Raw genomic sequence first — 19,982 nt, 5'->3', positions numbered from 1 at the left:
GGGGAAGGTGCAGGTAGTGTGAAGTTAAGTGACTGTAGCAAGTGCCGAAAGCATACTCCAGGAGGTAACAGAGAAGAAGGATGAGACCCATACTGATGATCAAAGGAATCATTACAGAAGGAGGCATAGCATGGGTGGCCACGCATGGCGCAAAAACGGCATGCATACCTGCTGATGAGAAAGTCACAGTGGTAGGACAGTGGTAGTTCAGCAGCTTCAGCAAACAGACTCTCAACCGGGCTGGTGTAAAAGGCGCCCATCGCCAAACGGATGCCACGATGGTGGACAGTGTTGAGATGGCATAAGAGCAATGGGTGTGCAGACACATAAACAAAACACACATAGTCAAGTTTAGAACAGACAAGGGACTGGAACAAATGGAAGAGAGTGGTTCGACCGGCACCCCAGGAAGTACCATTGAGGGCATGTAGGACATTCAGGAACCACGTACAGCAGGCAACCAGGTAAGACACACTGGACGACTAAGAGAGTTTCCTATCAAGCATGAGCCCCAGGAATTTCGTAATTTCAATGAACAGAAGGGCAACAGGCTCAAGATGTAAAGATGGTGGGAGAAATCACTTGCGTAGCCAGAAATTCATACAGATGGTTTTGTCAATGGAAAAGCGAAAGCCATTGTCGATGTTCCAGGAGTAAAGATAACCATGACATTGCTGAAGATGCTGCTCAGTGAGACAGGTCTGTCGAGAAGTGCAATAAATGGCAAAATCATCTACAAAAAGGGAGCCAGAGATTCCCGGTGAGAGACAGGCCATGATAGAAAAATGGTTCAAATGGCTCTGAGCACTAGGGGACTTAACAACTGAGGTCCTCAGTCCCCTAGAACATAGAACTACTTAAACCTAACAAACCTAAGGACATCACACACATCCATGCCCGAGGCAGGATTCGAAACTGCAACCGTAGCAGTCGCAGCGGTTCCAGACTGAAGTGCCTAGAACCGCTCGGCCACAACGGCCAGCCAGGCCATGATAGGGTTAATGGTGATAGCAACGAGGACGATACTCAGGATGGAGCCCCGAGGCAAGTCAGAACCCACACGCACTCTAAAAACTTGATCTTTTAAAAATGCCTGAAGGAAACAGGGCACGTAGCCATGCAAGCCACATGTGTAAAGAGTACGGAGGATACCAGTTCTCCAGCAGGTGTCGTAGGCCTTCGTCAAATCGAAAAACACGGCCACAATCTAGGATTTCCACAGAAAATCATTCATGACGTGCGTGGACAAAGTAATGAGATGGTCAACTGCTGAACGCTGCACTCAAAATCCACACTGTGCATCTGTCAGTAAATTGTGAGACTTGAGCCACCATACCATTTGGGCATGAATCATACGTTCCATCACCTTGCAAACGCAGCTGGTAAGGGAGATGGGGTGGTAGCTCGAAGGAAGGTTTTCGTCCTTACCGGTCTTAGTTATGGGTATGACGGTGGTTTCACACCAATGTTGGGGAAAGCGCCCTCTGCCCAGATGTGGTTGTACGTACTAAGCAGAAAGTGCTTGCCCACAAGAGGAAGGTGCTGCAACATCTGAATGTGGATGGCATCCCGCCCTGGAGCGGGGATCAGGATGAACTGAGAGAATGATTGAGATCCCTCATAGTAAAGGCGTCATTGTAACACTCATGATTCAGAGAAGAGAAGATTATCACCCGAGCCTCCTCCATTCGTTTCCAATAGAGGAAGACAGGGTGATTGTGGGAAGAGATTGAAACTTACACAAAATGGTGGCCCAAGTTGTTGGAGATAGAAATAGGGTCCACGATAGCATCAGCTGCTATTGTGAGGCTGGAAATGGGGGAATGGATTTTGGTCCCAGAGAGCTGTCGGAGGTTGGCTTACAAGACAGAGGAATGGATGGGACTGTTAAAATGGCTAGTGAATGAAATCCAGCTAGCTTGTTTGCTATCCCGAAGAATGCGACGACACTTTGTACGCATCTGTTTATAACGAAAGCATTTTGCCACCATAGGATGATGGTTAAAAATGCGAAGAACACGTTTCCGTGCACGAATTGCATCATGGCATGTTTCAGTCCACCAAGGCATGGGGACACAACATGGTAAAGAGGAAGTGTGAGGAATGGAACATCTGTGGTAGTAAGGATAACTTTGGTGAGACAGTCCACCTGGTCATCACAACAGGGGAAATCTTGTTCTTCGAAGGTCGCCAGGGAGGAGTAAAGCTGCCAGTCAGCCTTAGTAAGCTGTCATTTGGGAGTGCATGGGGTAGGAGTCAGCAAATGGAGAGCACACTTGAAGTGGTTGCTCAGGTAGGTGTCTGAAAGAATGGACCACTCAACACAATGGGCAAGCTGGGCAGTGCAAAGGGTAGGTCCAAATGGGAATAGGCAAAAGGATAGGCCCAAATGGGAATAGGTGTGTGAGGAGTTGGAAAGGAATGTGGGTGCTCCAGTGTTAAGGCAGAAGAGGCTAAGTTGGTTAAGACGGTCAGCCAAGAGGGCAAACCTCTGAAAGTTCCTGGGAGAACCCCAATGGGGATGATGCACATTAAAGTCACTGAGTAGCGAAAATGCGGGAGGCAGCTGCCCAATAAGCTGAAGGAAGTCTGTCCTGGTGACATCAAATGATGGAGGGACATAAATGGTACAGAGGGAAAAAGTCAGACGGGGAAGGAAAAGGCGAACTGCAACAGCTTGAAGACGGGTACTCAGGGAGATGGGTTCACTATGGATGTCATCCCATATGAGCAGCATGACGCTCCCATGAGATGGAATGCTGACCTCAGGGGGAAGGTCAAAACGAACCGGTAAGTAATGTGAAAACTCAAACCGGTCATGAGGGCGCAATTTTGTTTCCCTGAAGGCAGAGTACAAGGGGATCCTGCAATGCTAAAAGCAGCTGTAAATCTTCTTTGTGGGACCGAACACCACAAACGTTCCATTGGAGGACAGTCTTGAGGAGGAAGAGATGTAGGGCGGCCGCCAGGTGACAGCCAGTGTAGAATCGCTACTACAGGGCACAGAAGCAGGAGGATCCTGCTCCACGGGTTCCACAGAAGCATCGGCATGCTTGTGTGGTCAGTCTGTGGAGTCCAATGCTGAAAGACGGTTGGTGGTGTGCACTGGCAATACTGAGGCCAGCCCTTGACGTGAGAGTTGACAGCTTGTTGCACAGCTGGACGGGGGGATGGTGATGCTACCTTGACATTGGGCGATTTCACAACCTCAGATCTGAATTGGAGGTCACATGTCTCTGTGGCCATGTCCTTCATGGAGCAAGGGGTACCAAGAACAGAACTATAGGTACCAGAGGGGGAATGCAGGATAGGTACCAGAGGGGGAACGCAGGATTTGCGACTAGCCAGTAACTTGCGAGGGACTGTGTAAGGCACCTTTTCCTTTACACGGATCTCTTGAGCAGCCCGCTTGTCAAGATACATAGGACAATCCCAAGAGGTGACATCATGGCCGCCATTGCAATTGATACAGCATGGAGAAGGAGGTGGAAAATCGCCCTCATGCGCATCCCTACCACAGGTGACACATTTGGCTGGGCATCGACAAGACGTTATAGTGTGGTTGAAACATCAGGTTCGGAGTGTACGGCCGGACTGTGATAATTTCATAGCCTTCTTTGATCTCGGACGGAAACACCACTTCACCAAAGGTGAGAAAGAGAGCGCAGGTGGGCACTAAGGAGGAATCAACCTTTCTCATTACACGATGGATGGCAATGACACCCTGATCAGAGAGGTAAGATTGGATTTTGGCATCGGTTAGACCGTTGAGCAGCCTGATGTAAATTACAGAACGGGAAGAATTCAAAGTTCTATGGGCCTCAACAAGAACAGGGTAACCACCGAGAAGCGAGGCAGCAAGCAGTTGCTGTGCCTGAGCATCAGAAGTGGTCTCCAAAAGCAAAGTGTCATTCCGTAAACGAGAGAAGGATTTTACAGGGCCAGCAATTGCATCAGCGGAAGGGAAAAAATGCAGCACAAGCTGGGGCCCCTGTGGTAGCCAAGCACGAGCCCACCAAAGAGTGGCGAGCCCCCTGGGAAAGCTGTTTGTCAGTGATGAAGACTGGAATGTGCATGCCAGTACTGCAATTTGACATCCACAGAGTGGCCTTTCCAGATGAATCACGTTTTATGTGCCACTGAACAGACGGGCTTGGATTATAAGAAGGGGCCAGGCCAGAGGAAAGGGCAGTATGGTTGGGAAAAGTTTTAATGGTATTTCCTGGGTGATCTCATCATTCTGGAAGGCACGATGGAATATGCATCTATCCTTAAGGACTGTGTCCTCCATTACATGCAGTTTGTTTCTCCTCGGCATGATGCATCTACCAGCAGGGCAATGCATGCACCATACTTGTGGGGTCTGAAGAGCACCAGCATGAGTTTACTGCAGCCCCTGTTGATCAACCTTCTCAGATTTAAATCCAATCATGAATTTGTGGGACCACCTGGAACAGGCCGTTCACACAATGGATCCTGAATTGAGAAACATAATGGAGCTGGTGATGGCACTGGAATCGGCATGGCATCATATCCCTGTTGATACCTTCTGGAACCTCATTCAACCTCTTGCTACACATCTCGCAGTGGTCTCCACTGCAAAAGGTGGGTTATTCAGCCTTTGGACAGGTGATCGTATTAATGCCACTGGACAATGTACATGGTATGCGATTTGCCGTAGAACGTAACATTCTGCCACTGCTTTCATATCTCAGATGTGATAATCTTGGCAAGTATTATGATGTTTTAAGTATGAAAGTAGCCACGAGTCAATTCACTTTAAAAGTCAAGTATTACACTGTGTTTACTGCAACAGAAAAACCATGCATGGAGGGATGAAAACTGTCCAGAATACCTCAAACAGTACTGAGTTAACAAAATGGCAGCTACCCACAGTATTTTGTTTAATAAAGTGGAGAAATGTACAAGATGCGGATCTTATGCAGCAGTGGCAGGAGACCATAATAGGGATCTGGATCAGCCACATGATTTCCCACCATCACAAAATAAGCAGCATAGATTCACAACAGTAATCAAAACTTCTTGGCCTACTATATCTACATTCAGTCACTCATTGTGAGAATAAATGTACCTGCAATTCACAATAGGAATCAGAAGCTCCATTAGCTGATAAAAGGATGTCAATGAGGATTAAGATAGTGCAGTGGAATACATGAGAAAGTTTCACAAAGTAATTATGTCTGAAAAAATGTCAGTAGTACCAGTTCTTGAGACCTGGTTTGAATGTGAAATAAATCAATTTTTAAAGGATTTTGTGCAGTTAGGGATGATAGATCTGATAGAAGAGGTGCTGCTGCAGTGTTAACATGAAAAACAGTTGAACAGTTGGCCTTAACAAAAATAAAAAATAAAAATAAAAAATAAAAATGTTGGGCCATTGTAAGCAGTGACATATCAACTAGTAGCCATAGAAGTAATTACATTTACAGGCAATTTTATTATTGTTTCTGTTTACTAGCCACCCCCAGTATTAATGACGTACTATTAACACATCAACTTATCAACAGTTACTGTTTCCATTTATCATCTGTGGAGATTTCAAACATATCACACAACTTAGGGTTCTGCAACAAATGACGCAGGTGGGACGATACTGATGGCACTCATGGATACTTACAACCTGGTGGTACTGCATGATGGAAGTGCAAGCATAATCACCAGTATGCATAAAAGACAAAAACTAATGATACCACAATGTGTTTGACTGATTTCATGCAAATAACTAACTGGTCAGTTAAACAGCGTTCACTGGGCTTAGGCCATCTTGGGGCAGAAATTAAAGTAGATATGCCCACAGAATCCACTAATGTTGAATACCCAAGCAGCAAATGGAGGATATGGCATGCAGACTAAACACTGTGTACTGATGTTATCCAGGAGAAAATAAGGTATTCAGATATATAATAAAAACTCAATAAGCATTAATTTAAAACAATAATTTGTGGAGCTGCAGTCCAGGAAAATGAAATCATCTGGTTATTATTAACCTCCTCCATACAATGAAATTTTTAATACTCACAAGCTGTAGCTAAGAGAAAAAAATACATTTAATCTGTTATATGAATATATATATAAAGCTGAGTGTATGGCCAGGACCTACTCTCACATATGCCTAGATTGAGTTAAAACAAATCTGGCACAGAAACAGTAGGCTTCACAGGTACAAGCACTATAGGATTCATAATATCCTCGCATAAATAGGAGCGAGGCACAGGAAAATACTCATTTTTCCAGCCCCTGGCATACTGGGCTGCTCTGTACAACAGGTATGTTGTGTGGGAACAGTACCAGCCTGCCCAATCAATCTGCTTTGCAGGACAACCTACTCATCAGCAGGGACTGATGACCTCAGCAGTTTGGTTCCATTAAGACCTTACCACAAATTTCCAAAAAACTTATCAGGCGCAAGAAATGGTTTTCTGGGCCCCGACATATAGGCTGCTCAGAGTGACAGGGGTGTTGTGATGGAATAGTATCAGCCTGTTTTACTGACCTGCTTTGCATGGTGGCTTATACGTCAGAGGCAACTAAATGATTTTCAAGCCCCTGATGTGTAGTCTGCCCTGCATGACAGGTGTGCTGTGGGATTAGTATTGATTAGTCAGTTAATTACTTCTAGGGATCATTTTGCACAACACATTGTAATGATGTGGAATAAATCATTTTATGTTCACATTGTAATTTAATTTGTATGTCGATCTTAAAATTTATAATTTTTTTCCATAAAGAAAAAAGATATACAGATGTTATGCATTAGTAAATCCTTCCCACCACCTTCTACACATTACATCAATAGAAGTTCTTCTACAGAATGGAGGAGCTGTCAAGGAGAAACTTTCTCAGACTGTTCTCAAATTTTACTTTGCCATCTTTCAGGCATTTTATATCACTGGGTAAGTGACAAAAATTTCTGATGCAGTATTATGCGCACTTTTTTGTGCTAAAAACATACTTAAGTATGAAGTAATGAATGTCACTTTTCCATCTGGTATTATTATTATGTACATCATTGTTCCTTTTGAAATGTAGTGGATTATTTACAACAAACTTCATAAGGGAATAAATATAGTGTGAAGTAGAAGTCAGAATGCCCAACTCCTTAAACAAATGTCTACAAGATGATTGAGGGTGAGCACCACATATTATTCTAACAGCACATATTTGTGCAATGAAGACTCTCTTTCTTAAAGATGAGTTACCCCAGAACATTGTTCCATATGACATTAGGGAGAATGAAAATATGCAAAATATCTCAACTTACTGATTTGTGTCTCCCCATGATTTGCATTGATTCTAAGTGCAAATATGGCTGAATGAATTGTTTCTGGAGTTACAAAATGTGATTTTTCCAATTTAAATTCTCATTGTTATGGACACCTAAGAATTTTGAAGTTTCCAACCTATTTATCATTTCCTCACCATGTGTTACACTTACCACTGGTGTAGTACTCCTGTATATGCAGAACTGAATACGTTATATCTTTTGAAAATTGAGAGCGAGAGCAGTCACATAAAAACAGCCAATGATACTTTTAAGAGCTTTGTTTACCATTTCTTCTGTTTCTATATGTATGCTTAGATCGATTACATCTGCAAAAAGAACCAATTCTAATATACATATTAGATGGAAGATGGTATGAGGGAAAATAGGACATAAGACTGAACCTTGTGGAACAGCATATGTGATTTTTCCACAGTCAGAATTATCTTCCCAGACTATTTTTTCTTCCCTTTTGGTGTTCATGGTATTTGTTTGGGGCAGATATCCCATGACACTTGTTCAAGGTTATCGTTGATCCATTAACTCAGTTTTTTTCTTTTTTTTTTTTTTTTTTTTTTTTTTTTTACAGAGGGCAGCAATCCCTCTGAATGAACATGCTGAGCTAACGTGCCGACTAATGGTTGAATTACTAAGTACAACTTTCTGCATTCTTCTGGTTAAATGTGACATTATCCATTGGTTGCATATACCATCAATCCCATAAAACTTCAATATCTTTGTGAGGATAATGTCATTCACACAGACAAATGTTGTAGATAGTAACAACATACCAACTGGTGTTATTTCATTATTTAATGCTTGTAAAACCTGGTGAGTGAACATGTAAATGGCATTCTCAGTTGAGAAACCCTTCTGAGAACCAAACTGATTTGCTGAGAATACTGCTGTTGCTAAGGTGAGATACTATTCTAGAATACATTGTCTCAAAAATTTGGAAAAATTATGTCAGTCTGCAATTGCATTCCAGAGTCTACAAGTGCTGATGTGCATAGCTGGAGACATGCTGAGATGGTAGGGAAGGTGAATGACCAACTTCAGTTTTTTGTGACAAATTTGGGAAAGTGTGGCTCACCTGTACAGGAGACTGCTTATAGGACACTTATACTACCTATTCTTGCACACTGCTTGAGCATTTGGGATCCGTACTGCATAGGATTAAAGAAAGACATCAAAGCAATCCAGAGGCAGGCTACTAGGTTTGTTCCAGTAGGTTCGAACAACATGCTAGTATCATGATTATGCTTTGAGGAATCAAATGGGAATCACTAGAGAGAAAGTGATTTTCTTTTTGAGGAATTCTGTTGACAAAATTTAATTGAAGCTGACTGCAGAATGATTCTACTGCCACCAACACACATTTCGTGTATGGACAACGAAGATAAGATACGAGAAATTAGGGCTCATACAAAGGCCTACAAACAGTGAGTTTTCCATCACTATTTGCAAGTTGAACAGGAAGGAAAAAGATTAGTAGTGGTACCGGGTAACACTCCGCCACGCACTGTATGGTGGGGGAGTATGTATGTATGTATGTATGTATGTATATTTAAAAACAAAAGATGATGTGATTTACCATACGAAAGCGCTGGCAGGTCGATAGAAACACAAACAGACACATACATAAGCACAAAATTCTAGCTTTCGCAACCAACGGTTGCTTCGTCAGGAAAGAGGAAAGGAGAGGGAAAGACGAAAGGATGTGGGTTTTAAAAGGAGAGAGTAAGGAGTCATTCCAATCCCGGGAGCGGAAAGACTTACCTTGGGGGGAAAAAAGGACGGGTATACACTCACACACATACACACACACACACACACACACACACACACACACACACACACACACACACACATCCATCCACACATATACAGACACATGTATGTATAAATGTAGATGTCAATAGAGGTGGTTACATACAGATTGAGGGAGGAGGAAATGTAACAGAGAGGGGAGGAGAGGGAAATGTATGAGGCAGGTGGAAGGTGTAGAGGGGTGGTGGGCAGGTGATAAAGGAAGAGGAGGAGACAGAGATGGAAAGAGAGGGGAGGAGATGGAAAGAGGAGGTGGAGGAGGATATGGTCAGAGGGAGGGGTGGGAGAGTAAGATGGACAGACAGAGGAAGGAAGAGGCAGACACAGAGAAGGGGAGGAGGAGATGTGGCAAATGCATATGTGGGCAGCTGTGAGGAAAATCCAGTCAATACATAAACATAAAAATGTAGATTTTTTTAAAAAAATTATTTGAGAACAAACATTCAAGCAAGAAAAAAAATAAAAGCTCTAAAAGAGAGGGGAAACTGGAAACAATTCTGTTCTTTGCAAAATAAGTTGGTTAGTTCAACTTAGATATGGAGTGAAACAAAGTCACTCATGAACAATAAATAAGCCCAAGGTTGATTTCAACAGATACTGAACAATTCACGGACCGGACAAAACTTCAACAATGACCACTTACAATAAGGGGCTTGAAGTGGCAAAGTAAATGAAAAGAGATCACTCCCTTCTAATTCCTTTTTCATACAAGGAACTAAGGAAATCACTCAGTAAGTGACAAATAACTCACTGAAGTAGATAGACCAAATTACCGCATGATGATAAAATCTTCCAGAAGCTGCACTTAACCTCACATTGAAAATCTTTACCAAAACTTCCAGAACTTCACTATCTTCACAAATTAGATTGCCTTATCAAACAACATATGCAGTGGTGGCTTGAATCAAGAAAACTACTTCCAACTGCAAAGTCTGATTTTCGAAAAAGCAAAGGAACAATGGGTGTATGTTAATGTTCACGTACCAGTACTAATGTTACTGCAAAATTTAGGAGATTGGAATTCCTTATGGAATACTATCTGGTCTTAAGAGAAAAGTATAGTTCAAAGAGAAGTAATTGGACCTTAGTTGCTTAGACTGTTATACAACGAGGAATAATTTTGTGCTCATTACTTTTTCCTATATGTGTGTCCTCTAGAATGAAATATTTCACCAAAAGTAAAAAACAGGACTAGCAGGGGATGTTAAATGTATACAGAGAAGGGTAGCAAGAATGGTCACAGGTTTGTTTGATCCATGGAAGTGTGCCACAGTGGTAATGAAGGAACTGAACTGGAAGACTCTCGAAGACAGACATAAACTAACCCAAGAAATTCTATTAACAAAGTTTCAAGAACCAGCTATAAATGATGACTTTACGAATATATTACAGTCACCTTCATATCGCTCACATTGGGACCATGAGAATAAGATCAGAATAATTACTGCCTGCACAGAAGCATTCAAATAATCATTCTTCCCACACTCCATACATCAATGGAATGGGAAGAAATCCTAATAAGTGGTACAAAGGGACATACCCTCTGTAGTGTTGGCAGAAGAGCCAACACTGTTTTTTTTAGAGGAGGCCGAAATGCACGCGTTTAATTACACGCTGACTGGCGTGAGGTCTGGAACAGGACAATATCTTGAGAATTGCAAATAAAGTATGTAGTTGATATAATACTTAACTTTAATCCACAATTGTAGAACATCGCTCTTGATGATACATGCTTCACATAATAAATATCAATTGAGTACGGCGCCTTGCTAGGTCGTAGCAAATGAAGCAGAAGGCTATGCTAACTATCGTCTCGGCAAATGAGAGCATATTTGTCAGTGAACCATTGCTATGAACGTCGGCTGTACAACTGGGGCGAGTGCCAGGACGTCTCTCTAGACCTGCCGTGTGGTGGCGCTCAGTCTGCAATTACTGACAGTGGCGACACGCGGGTCCGGCGTATACTAATGGACCGTGGCCGATTTAAAGGCTACCACCTAGCAAGTGTGGTGTCTGGTGGTGACACCACACGCTCTGCCATGGACTTCATGGTGGTTTGCAGAGTATAGATGTAGATGTTGCAATATCCAGATGATATCTCACTAAATACAATAACATATCACACTCTGCAGGACCACTGAAAATACTGAAGGGATTCTTTACTCTTACGGTACACAAATATCACTAGAGAAGTCATCCATTGTCCCACTCACAAATCAACAATTTCCATCAAACTTCAATGAAATGTAGATTTTATGTATTAACTGCAGTAAGATCCCAAGTTCATGTGTTGGGAGCCACATTAGATTTCTGGTTAAGCTGAGATACTTGTATCCACGGTGTCATTAGCTCGTGTAAACGATCTTTAAATATTAGTATATCAGTTCCTAGAGACTGGTAGTGAGCTTACCAATTGATTATTTGGTCCATAAAGAATACTCCTATAAAGCAACTGCTCTTATTAGATAATTTTCAGCACAAAAAAATCCATCTATGTCTAAGTGCAATGACTTTGGTTCCAACCAACTTACATTTATTTATTTATTTACATTTTTTGCATATAGGCCATCAAGCTGATGACTTCTGCAAACATCAGGCTGAGTAGATTAATACAGAGAATACTTACATACAATAGTGGTACATACATTCATCTTAATATTCTAACTATATTACATGGTAAAACAGAGGGCAAGTTGATTAGACTTCACTGAGTGAATATAAAAATTTATTTACTAAGAAGGCTTTTAACTCCATGTGGAGCAGCTTTTGTTCATCAGTTTTCAAATCATGTGGCAGCTTGTTGAACAATTTCTGCCCATTTACATAAAGACTATTGTCAGTTACTTTTAATTTTGTCCTCTGCCTGAAGTAGTTACCCTTACTTCTAGTATCATAATTATATGTATCGCTGCACTTATTTACTTTGTTTTTAGTATTCAGAAAAAATATTATAAGTTTATACAAATACAAGGACCATACTGTTAAATATTTATGTTGGACAAAGGTTTCATGACAGGACTCTCTGGACTTAGTCCATGCATTAACCTAATGGCTCTTTTTTGCAATACTATTATCCTATTCAGGTGCAGGTCTGCTGCCTAGCCCACAGTTCAGTACCATAATTAAGAAATAGATATACTGTTCCATAGAACAAAACTTTTAGTGTTTGACTTGGGACTATTTTTGTCAGCTGACTTACCACATACAAGCTACTGCTAATTTTCTGTGTTTGAAGGGTTCTCGGATGTCCAGCCAGATACAATCATGATATTTCAGTGAATAACTGTTCCACCGTCATCAGGTGGTGCTGATGCCATGGTCTGTCCACTCTCTACCATTAGTATTTATCCCTTGCGGATCCAGGTGTAATTCAATGCACCGACAGTGTGCAGTGTGTCCAGTGGTGGGGGATGCGGAGGCTGCGGCAGGTGGTGGTGGTGAGGGGGAGCGCGGTCTCTCTTTGACCGCCATGGTGGAATGATCCCATGCGTGCTTATTTTGTTGATCCTTGACAGAGCTTAGTACTGGATTCCAGGAGTTGGTCACCAGCACCCCTGTCGACGGGGTTGTCCACTAAGCAAATTTCTATGGCCTCTTTGAAGATGCAGTGCCAGTAGTTATTTGTGGAGGACAGTACTTTTGTCTATCATAATTCGCTGTATGTCCAGTGTTCATGCAATGTTCTGCTTGAGCATACTGGCTTGGTTTCAACATTGTCTTTCACCATTCCTAGTAAGGCACACGTCTTAACCAGGACATCATGAAAAGGTAGTTGTGCATCTACCTTGATTTCCACAGTGAACTGTATGTTATTATAGGTGTATTGGCCAAACAGTTCATATGGTGGAAGATTGATGGAAAGAACACCACACTACAAACACCTACGTCAACCACACCATTATGCGCAAGGAGAACATAGCATAAACACCGCACACACAGCTAAGTCTGACGAGACAGAAGTACTGGCCTCCACAAATAACTACTGGGACAGCATCTTCAAAGAAGCCATGGAAATTTACTTAACAGATGACTTCATCAATAGGGGCCCTTGTTACTAACTCTGTGAGGCCTGGAAACCAATACTAAGCTCTATCAAGAAGCAACGGTGCAAGCAGACGCGAGACCCACCACCTACCACAGCCTCTGCTTCCCCCACCACCAGACACACCATGTGCTGTTGGTGCACTGAATTGCATCTACACCCATGAGGCATAAATACTAACAGCAGGCAGCACACAGACCATTGCATCAGCACCATCTGATGATGGCAGAATGGTTATTCGCCGAAACATCATGGGCATTTGATGATCATATTTGGCTGGACACATGAGAACCCTTCAAACAGGACACCAGGGGAAAGCCTCAGATAACATAGATGTAATGTAGTTTACCCAATCGAGATTTTTGTCTAGGTGGACACCAGGAAATTTAATGTTATCTGTTCTGCTGATGTAATACCTCAAATATTGTTTATTTCAGTCTCGTGATAACCAGTTGTTTTAAATGTTAGTAGCTTCCCCCCATGAACCATGGACCTTGCCGCTGGTGGGGAGGCTTGCGTGCCTCAGCGGTACAGATAGCTGTACCATAGGTGCAACCATAATGGAGGCATATCTGTTGAGAGGCCAGACAAACGTTTGGTTTCTGAAGAGAGGCAGCAGCCTTTTCAGTAGTTGCAGGGGCAAAAGTCTGGATAATTGACTGATCTGGCCTTGTAACACTGACCAAAACGGCCATTCTGTGCTGGTACTGCGAAAGGCTGGAAGCAAGGGGGAAACTACAGCCGTAATTTTTCCCGTGGGCATGCAGCTTTACTGTATGGTTAAATGATGATGGCGTCCTCTTGGGTAAAATAGTCCCCCATTCGGATCTCCGGGCGGGGTCTACTCAGGAGGACATTGTTATCAGGAGAAAGAAAACTGGTGTTCTCTGGATTGGAATGTGGAATGTAGATCCCTTAATCGGGCAGGTAGGTTAGAAAATTTAAAAAGGGAGATTGATAGGTTAAAGTTAGATATAGTGGGAATTAGTGAAGTTGGGTGGAGGGAGGAACAAGACTTCTGGTCAGGTGAATACAGGGTTATAAATACAAAATCAAATAGGGGTAATGCAGGAGTAGGTTTAATAACGAATAGGAAAATAGGAATGTGGGTAAGTTACTACAACTAGCATAGTGAATGCATTATTGTGGCCAAGACAGATGCGAAGCCCACACCTACCACAGTAGTACAAGTTTATATCCCAACTAGCTCCACAGATGACGAAGCGATTGATGAAATGTATGTTGAGGCAAGAGAAATTAGAGAAGGGAGATGAAAATTTAATAGTCATGGGTGACTGGAATTCGGCAGTAGGAAAAGGAAGAGGAGGAAACGTAGTAGGTGAATATGGAATGGGGGTAAGAAATGAAAGAGTAAGCCGCCTGGTAGAATTTTGCACAGAGTACAACTTAATCATAGCTAACACTTGGTTCAAGAATCATAAAAGAAAGTTCCACGTGGAAGAGGCCTGGAGATACTAGAAGGTATCAGATAGATTATATAATGGTAAGACAGAGATTTAGGAACCAGGTTTTAAATTGTAAGACATTTCCAGGGGCAGATGTGGACTCTGACCACAATCTATTGGTTATGAACTGTAGGTTAAAACTGAAGAAACTGCAAAAAGGTGGGAATTTAAGGAGATGGGACCTGGATAAAATGAAAGAACCAGAGGTTGTACAGAGTTTCAGGGAGATCATAAAGGAACAATTGACAGGAATGGGGGAAAGAAGTACAGTAGAAGAAGAATGAGTAGCTCTGAGGGATGAAGTAGTGAAAGCAGCAGAGGATCAAGTAGGTAAAAAGAAGAGGGCTAGTAGAAATCCTTGGGTAACAGAGGAAATATTGAATTTAATTGATGAAAGGAGAAAATATAAAAATGCAGTAAATGAAGCAGGCAAAAAGGAATACAAGCATCTCAAAAATGAGATCGACAGGAAGTGCAAAATGGCTAAGCAGGGATGGCTAGAGGACAAATGTAAGGATGTAGAGGCATATCTCACTAGGGGTAAGATAGGTACTGCCTACAGGAAAATTAAAGAGACTTTTGGAGAAAAGAGAACCACTTGTATGAATATCAAGAGCTCAGATGGAAACCCAGTTCTAAGCAAAGGAGGGAAAGCAGAAAAGTGGAAGGAGTATATAGAGGGTCTATACAAGGGCGATGTACTTGGGGACAATATTATGGAAGTGGAAGAGGATGTAGATGAAGATGAAATGGGAGATATGATACTGCATGAAGAGTTTGACAAAGCACTGAAAGACCTGAGTCGAAACAAGGGCCCAGGAATAGACAACATTCCATTAGAACTACTGATAGCCTTGGGAGAGCCAGCCCTGACAAAATGCTACCATCTGGTGAACAAGATGTTTGAGACAGGCGAAATACCCTCAGACTTCAAGAAGAACATAATAATTCCAATCCCAAACAAAGCAGGTGTTGACAGATGTGAAAATTACCAAACTATCAGTTTAATAAGCCACGGCTGCAAAATACTAACACGAATTCTTTACAGATGAATGGAAAAACTGGTAGAAGCTGACCTCGGGGAATATCAGTTTGGATTCCGTAGAAATGTTGGAACATGTGAGGCAATACTGACCCTATGTCTTATCTTAGAAAACAGATTAAGGAAAGGCAAACCTACGTTTCTAGCATTTGTAGAGTTAGAGAAAGCTTTTGACAATATTGACTGGAATACTCTCTTTCAAATTCTGAAGGTGGCAGGGTTAAAATACAGGGAGCGAATGGCTATTTACAATTTGTACAGAAACCAGATGGCAGTTATAAGAGTCGAGGGGCATGAAAGGGAAGCAGTGGTTGGGAAGGGAGTGAGACAGGGTTGTAGCCTATCCCCGATGTTATTCAATCTATATATTGAGCAAGCAGTAAAGGAAACAAAAGAAAAATTCGGAGTAGGAATTAAAATCCATGGAGAAGAAATAAAAACTTTGAGGTTCGCCGATGACATTGTCATTCTGTCAGAGACAGCGAAGGACCTGGAAGAACAGCTGAATGGAATGGACAGTGTCTTGAAAGGAGGATATAAGATGAACATCAACAAAAGCAAAATGAAGATAATGGAATTTAGTCAAATTAAATTGGTTGATGCTGAGGGTATTAGAGTAGGAAGTGCGACACAAAGTAGTAAATGATTTTTGCTATTTGGGGAGCAAAATAACTGATGATGGTCGAAGTAAAGAGGATATAAAATGGAGACTGGCAATGGCAAGGAAAGCGTTTCTGAAGAAGAGAAATTTGTTAACATCGAGTATAGATTTAAGTGTCAGGAATTCGTTGCTGAAAGTATTTGTGTTGAGTGTGGCCATGTGTGGAAGTGAAACATGGACGATAAATAGTTTGGACAAGAAGAGAATAGAAGCTTTCGAAATATGGTGCTACAGAAGAATGCTGAAGATCAGATGGGTAGATCACATAACTAATGAGGAGGTATTGAATAGAATTGGGGAGAAGAGAAATTTGTGGCACACCTTGACTAGAAGAAGGGATCGGTTGGTAGGACATGTTCTGAGGCATCAAGGGATCACCAATTCAGTATTGGAGGGCAGAGTGGAGGGTAAAAATTGTAGAGGGAGACCAAGAGATGAATATACTAAGAAGATTCAAAAGGCTGTAGGTTGCAGTAGGTACTAAGAGATGTTGAAGCTAGCACAGGATAGAATAGCACGGAGAGCTGCATCAAACCAGTCTCTGGACTGAAGACTACAACAACAACAACAACAACAACAGCTTGGATTTACTGATGTTGGTGATCCAGAAAACGTGTGGTCCCTTCTGTCACACCCTTAGTTGCAGCTGAGTCTTTATCATAAAATAAGTGGGTGTCATCAGTGTAGGTTACTAGATGTGAGTTGAAGGGTTCTGTCATGGCATTGACATAAACCTAGATGAGAAAGGGGCCAAGGATCGATCCCTGTGGTGCCTCCTGGATTACTGTATCTCTAGAAGACTGGAAATCTATTACCTTATTATGTATTTTACATGAAAGTTTAGTACACTGTTTGCAATTTGTCAGGTATGTAGTAAGTAATTGCATAGATGAGCCCTTTATGTTGTAAGCCTTCAGTTTCTTAATGAGCAACCCATGGTTGACTGAGTTGAAGGCTTTGGAAAGATCTAAGAATATGTTTGCTGTCTTCATATCTTGGTCTAGGTGGGTGTACACTTTATGGAGAAATTCAGCAACTGCAGTAGTTGTGCACCGATCTTTCCTAAAGCCATACAGTGTTTCTGTTAACAATTTGTTTTTTGTAAAATAAGCAGAGCACTGAGAAAGGATAACCATTTCAAAATCCTTTCTAAGGGTAGTGATCAATTATATTGGGCAGTAGTTTGAAACCTCTTTTGTAGTCCCCTTCTTATGCACTAGTTTAACAATGCTTATTTTTAGACTACTAGGATAAGTGCTTTCTCTAATACTAAAGTTTATGAGATACATTAGTGATTTAACTATTATACATTTTTTAACTACTACACTCAGCATATCATCCCACCCAGCTGAGTATTTGTTCTTTAATGTGAGGATTTTCTTACTGCTATCATTTTCTTTAACCTCATCAAATTCCAAACTCACTGCTTGAAGGGTGTGATTCAGTATCTCTCAGTACATTTCTAATGGGTGTGTTTGATTTCCTGTTGGTGATATGAAATGTTTATTAAAAAGGTTACATAATGCTTTTGGTTCTCTTATAACATTAACACGCTGGGTAATGCATGCGGTTTTGTTGTCCCTAGTTGTGGAGGTTTTTTGATACTTATTATCAGTTTCCACAATGACTTGCTTACATTTGTAGATTGTGAGATCTCATTACCGCGGATTTGTTTTCTATGAATTTTTTGGATTTGAGGTCTGTCAGTTATGCAAAACACCAGTTTTCTCAATACCCAAACATGTTTTGGCACCACTGTGTCATCATCAGTGGGTTTTCGTTTTTAATTATTCTTTACATTTGGTGAACATGAATCACACTGTGTTCTGGTGTAGTGAAAAGTGTTTTACTACATTATTTGTGGAAAATACTTGTTATAGCTACGTATGCATCACAACATCTCAGCATGATGCGGAGAATGGAAGTGCTTGCCACACGAAAACATGACAAGCTATCTGTAATAATTAACACAAAAGTGGTCCAGAAAATTCATGCTCACCAAATGTAAAGAATAAATAAAAACGAAAACCCACTGATGATGGCACAGTGGTGCCGAAACATGTTTGGGTACAGAGAACAATGGTGTTTTGCATAACTGGCAGACCTCAAATCCAAAAAACATTTAACTGCAAACATGGCCAATACAAGGAGCTGCAAATCAAAAGATGGATATTGTTTTCTAAGGTTTGAATGTTTCGCTTTAAAGATTTTCTTAGCTGTGTTATATTTTCATTTGAAAATGTCCAGTCTTGTTCATTTGTGCGGGACATACACGTCATGAATATTTTGCCTTCGAGTTTAACAAAGTTGGCTGGAGGTCCGAGTTTTTTATTTCTTCTACTCTTAATCAAAGTGTCTCAAAATGATGATATAAAACTCGTCCCATTTGTTATCTGATCCTCCCACTTGTTAGAGCCTATCCCACTTCTCCTCAGCTAGTTTAATTTTCAGAGAGTTGATGTTATTATCGCTTCTGGCTTGTTTCTTTTCAAAAGTTTTTGGTATTATTTTAGGAATTGTTTTTCTATACTCTATCTGTCGTGCACGGTGATCTGAGTAATGAAAATCTGTTACTATACTTCACAGTGTCTTCAGCAGTTTTGTTAATAATTGCATAATCTATCCTGGTAGAACTAGAATGCAAGACTCTGGTAACTACATTTCTAAGATTGTATTAAGCTGATATATCTACAAGTTTCATGTTAGCTATGTTGTTGGAGTTTGCACCAACGTTAAGGTGTCCAAGTACAGTAAGGTCATTGGGACTAGTTTGCCTATTATTTGCCATACCTCCACCCTTAAGCTGTTTCCTACAATAACTGTTTACCAGGACATAACCACCTAGTTTATAATGGGCAATTTCATTACATTTTAGACCATGTTCAATTAATACTAACACTTGTGGCGAATGCTTGTTTACAAATACCTGTAAGATACTGATTTTCTTTCAAGGGTACTGCACACATTCAGTTGTATCATGCTAAGTAATGCCTGGGTTTTTTCTCTGTTTATATTTTTTACAGGTGGAAGCTGGAGAAATGCCTTTCTCAATGCGGTGGAAATTATGTGGATGATACCTTGTCGAAATAATGGCTGTCTGTAATCATCCACTGTGTATGACTTGCTAAGTATCTGCTGTGTATTAGATTCTAGACTGAACACCTGTCATTTACAGTGTCTATAGGACCTACATTAAGATGGTTAATTACAAATTTCACAGATGCACTTTAACTCTTTTTATACGATTTTTTTGTCATATTGTGTGTGACGTATTTTGATTTTTCTCACAGGCAACAGCTATCAACTTACGTGGAGGGTACATGGGCAGAATTGGAAGACTACTGGTGTATTCCATCACGATATGTGGAAAATACTTGCATTATTATAGTCGCTATCATTATCCCAAGAAATGACTGAAATCTGAAGTTCAGTACTAATGGCATACCATGTACATCACATTTGAAAGATTTGATGCCGCCTGCAGCTATCAGTTTTTGAATACTATTGTACAATTATGAACTTCAGTCATTTTCAAAAATGTTCTACGAAGGAAATTCTACAATTATTACCGTTTTTATATACCGCATACGCAAATATAGGAAAAAGTGACAGCTATATGAGGCAAAATGACGTAATTCGCAACAATTGTTAGGACTTCT

General features: G+C 41.1%; 1 protein-coding gene across 1 annotated transcript in view; it reads right to left on the bottom strand.

The window, feature by feature from the left end:
* LOC124802501 (protein Njmu-R1-like) overlaps nt 1-19,982 on the bottom strand; it is an 85,916-nt gene that overhangs the window by 65,427 nt on the left and 507 nt on the right. The gene's annotated exons all lie outside the window — the stretch shown is intronic.

Source organism: Schistocerca piceifrons, chromosome 6 (assembly GCF_021461385.2).
Source record: "Schistocerca piceifrons isolate TAMUIC-IGC-003096 chromosome 6, iqSchPice1.1, whole genome shotgun sequence".
Taxonomy (NCBI): Eukaryota; Metazoa; Arthropoda; class Insecta; order Orthoptera; family Acrididae; genus Schistocerca; species Schistocerca piceifrons.
This window is presented reverse-complemented; position numbering and strand designations above follow the sequence as displayed.